Source organism: Myotis davidii, unplaced genomic scaffold, assembly GCF_000327345.1.
Source record: "Myotis davidii unplaced genomic scaffold, ASM32734v1 scaffold178, whole genome shotgun sequence".
NCBI classification, from domain to species: Eukaryota; Metazoa; Chordata; class Mammalia; order Chiroptera; family Vespertilionidae; genus Myotis; species Myotis davidii.
Window position 1 is genome coordinate 177,376 of NW_006290668.1, and position 4,721 is coordinate 182,096.

Consider the following 4,721-nt stretch of genomic DNA (forward strand, 5'->3'; position numbering starts at 1 on the left):
AAAAGTGGTAACTAACACCAAAGAAATACCAAGGATTATAAGAAAATATTATGAACAACTATATGCCAACAAATTGGACAATCTGGATGAAATGGCTGCATTCTGAGAAACATACAACCTATTAAAACAGAATCAGGAAGAACCAGAGAATCTGAACAGACACATCACAACTACTGAAACTGAAGCAGTAACAACAACAACAACAACAACAACAATAATAATAATAATAATAAAAACCACACCCAGCAAACAAAAGCCATGGACTCAATGGCTTCACAGTGAATTTTACCAAGAGTTCAAAGAATGAACACCTATACTTCTCAAACTATTCCAAAAAATTCAAGCGGCGGGAAGAGTCCCAAGCTGATTTTATGTGGGCAGCATTAAACTAATTCCAAAACCAGATAAAGACACTAGAAAAAAATATCCCTGATACATATAGGCGCTAAAACTTCAACAAAATATTAGTAAAATGAATCCAGCAATACATAAAGAAAATCACATGCCATAAGATTTATTCCAGAGATGCAAGGTTGGTACAATATCCACAAATCAATAATGTGATACACCACATAAACAAAATAAAGGATAAAAACCACATGATCATACCAATAGATGCCCGAAAAAGCATTTGATAAAACCCAGCATCCATTTATGATAAAAACTCTTAGCAAAGTGGGAATAGAGGGGTCAAACCTCAATGTAATAAAGGCCATATATGGCAAACCCACAGCCAGCATCATACTCAATAAGCAAAAGATACAAGTGTTTCCCTTAAGACTGGGAAGAAGACACTTTCACCACTCTTATTCAACATAAGCCGGAGAGTCCTGGCCACAGCAATCAGACGAGAAGAAATAAAAGGCCAAACTGGAAAGGAAGAAGTAAAACTGCCATTATTTGCAGATGACATGATCCTGTGTATAGAGAACCCTAAAGATTCCACCAAAAAACTACTAGAACTGATAAAATGAATTCAGTGATGTGACAGGGTACAAAATAAATAACCAAAAATCAGTTGCATTTTTATACACCAATATGGAACTATCAGAAAGGGAAACTAGGAAAGCAATCCTATTCACAATTGCTTCAAAAAACAAATAATGAATTTAACTAAGCTTAATAATAAATTTATTACCTAGTAGGAAACTTAACCAAGGTTGTAAAAGACCTGTACTCAAAAAACTTTAAGACACAGAAGAAAGAAATTTAAGAAGATACAAATAAGTGTGTAGGAAGAATTAACATCATTTAAATGTTCATACAACCCAAAGCAGTATATAGATTCAACACAATTCCTTTTAGGATACCTGTGGTGTATTTCACAGAACTAGTACAAATATTCCACAAATTTATATGGAACCACAAAGACCCCCAAAAGCCATAGCAATCCTGAGAAAGAAGAACAAAGTTGGAGGAATTACACTTTCTGATATCAAACTCTACTACAAGGCTATAGCACTCAAAACATCATGGTGCTGGCATAAAAACAGACATATAGGTCAATGGAACAGAATAGAGAGCCCAGAAATAAACCCATGCCTTTATGGCCAACTAATATTTGACAAAGGAGGCAAAAACATACAGGAGGAAAGACAGTCTATTTAAGAAATGGTGTTGGGAAAATAGGACAGCCACATGCAAACAAATAAAATTAAACCACCTTCTTATACCATACACAAGAATAAACTGAAAATGGATTAAAGGTGGAAATGTTAGACTAGAAACCACAACAATCCTAGAAGAAAACATATGCAGTAAAATCTCATACATTTCTTGTAGCAGTATTTTTTTTTTGATATATCTCCTCAGGCAAGGGAAACAAAAGAAAAAATAAACAAATGGAACTATATCAAATGAAAAATTCTTTGCACAGAAAAGGAAACCATCAACAAAATGAAAAGACAAGACACTGAATGGGACAATACATTCACCGATGATACATCTGATAAGGGGTTAATATCCAAAATTTATAAAGAACTTATAAAACTCAACACCAAAAAAACCCCAACACACACACACACACACACCAAAATCCACCCACAAAGAATCCAATTAAAAAATGGGCAAAGGCCCTGGCTGGTGTGGCTCAGTTGTTTTGGTGTTATCCCATGCACTGAAAGGTCGAGGGTTCAATTCCTGGTCAGGGCAAAAGACTGGGTTGTGGGTTGGATCCCTAGTAGAGGTGTATGCAGGAGGCAGCTGATGGATATTTCACTCTCACACCAATGTTTCTCTCTCCCCTCTTCCTTCCTCTCTTTCTAAAAATCAATTAAAAATTGTAAAATTAAAAACAAATGGGCAAGGATTGGAATAGATACTTATCTAAAGAGAACATACAGATGCTTAATAGACATATGAAAAGATGCTCAAGGTCACTAATCATCAGATAAATGCAAATTAAAATCACATTGAGATATCACTTCACACCTGTCAGAATGGCTATCATAAATAAATCAACAAACAATAATTATTGGCAAAGATGTGGAGAAAAGAGAACCCCTGTGCACCATTAGTGGGAATGTAAGGTGGTGCAAGCAGTATGGAGGTTCCTCAAAAAACTTAAAAATAGAACTTATTACACAGCAATTCCACTTCTGGATATATATTCAAGGAAATCTAAAACACTAATTTTTAAAGATATATGCACCCCTATGTTCATTGCAGTGTTATTTACAATATCCAAGATATGAAAGCAACCCTTTGCTCCTCGCCCAATCCCGATTGGGACCAGGCTGGCTGGGGCCTGCCGGATGGAGGGAGAGACTGGAGGAGGTTGGCTGGCCGTGGGAGGTTGGCTGTGGGGACACACTGACCACCAGGGGGCAGCTCCTGCATTCAGTGTCTGCCCCCTGGTGGTCAGTGCACATCATAGCAACTGGTCGACTGGTCGTTCTGATCATTCAGTCTTAATGGTCACTGAGGCTTTTTCATATATAAATAGCCAAGATTTGGAAGCAGCCCAAGTGCCCAACAGTAGGTGAGTGGATAAAAAAGCTGCGGTACATTTATACAATGGAATACTACTTGGCCATAAAAGAAAATCTTACCCTTTGTGACAGCGCGGATGGACCTCAGGTTAAGTGAAACGAGCAAGTCGAGGAAGACAAGTACCATATGTGGAATCTAACGAACAAAATAAACTAACAAACAAAATAGAAACAGACTCATTGTTAGAAAACAGACTGACAGCTATCAGAGGGGAGGGTGATTGTGGGGCTGGGTGAAACAGTGAAGGGATTAAGCAAAAAACAAAAACAAAAACTCAGACATAGACAACTGTATGGTGATTTCCACAGCGAAAGCAGGGTGGGGGGAGGTAGAGTAGGGTATAGGGGGGATAAAAGGTGATGGAAGGAGGCTTGACTTGGGGTAGTGAACACACAATACAATATAGACGATGAATTATAGATTGTACACCTGAAACTTATATAATTTTATTAACCAATGTCACCCCAATAAATTCAATAAAGAATGAAAACCTTATATAGCAATGCCATAGCTGACATGAGGACCAGATGTAAGAATCTTCTACCCCTACCCTAGCACTGACCGATCAGCAGAGGCCACAACCCTGACCATAACTCTCACTCCCCTAGACACCATGACTGGTGATTTCCCCTATAGAATCCATCCCTTGAAAGCCATCAGGAACCAAGTCTTTGACTAGCTTACCTGTGAGTCCAGGTGTGCACAACTAATGAACCCTTACTTTTTTGGCTGCAAAAAAAAATTAATTAAAATTAAATTACATTGAAAATTCAGTTCTTTCCATTATATTTCAAGAGCTCAGTGTGTAGCTATTGCCTACCACATTGGACAGCAGCAAATATAGAAATTTATCATCACAGAAAGTTCTATTAGACAGCATACGTAGGTGGACATAGAAAAAAAATCTCCTAGAGAAAGAGGTCATTAGAGAAAGAAGCAGAGAAAGAGATTCTGGGAACCACAGTATAAAAGGGGTTATTATAGGAAACACAAAACAACACAAGACCCAGAAGAAAGTGCTGTCATGGGATCCAAAGCATTAGACGTTTTCTTTATCTTTTTTTGTTTTATTTCTTTATTTTTCTTTATTTTATTTTGTTAGGCATTAGAAATTTTCAAGGAGGAAGGGTTCACATCAAATGTTACAGAGAGGGAGCTAGAACCAATTGGCAAATAAGAGAGCAAGACAGTTTTTAAAAATATATTTTTTTTATTGATTTCAGAGAGGAAGGGAGAGGGAGAGAGAGAGATAGAAACACCAATGATAAGAGAGTCATTGATTGGCTCCTGCACACCCCCACTGGGGACTGAGCCCTGACCAGCAATCAAACAGTGACCTTCTGGTTCATAGGTCGATGTTCAACTACTGAGCCACTGTGGCCAGGCTAGCAAGACAGTTTTTAGAAACAAAACACCCAAACAAAGAAAGTACTTCACTGCTCACTGCACAGCAAGCAACATGAGGCTTGTTCACATGGGTTCCACCAGTACCGTGGGGGTCAAGGAGGCCCCAGCTGGATGCCTATCCTTGAGGTGGCTTGCGTTATAGGAGAGGAATCCTGAGCTTAAGGAATCTTCTATTTTATAGCAAGTAGTAAGCAAGCCTGGTTTTTGTTCCAGGGGGTGACATGATGTCATCCTTCAAGACTGTTCACAGAAAAAAAAGAAAGAAAAAGATTGTTCATTGCAAGTACAGTCCTGAGTGATGGCCTGGGTAAAGGCAGTCAGGG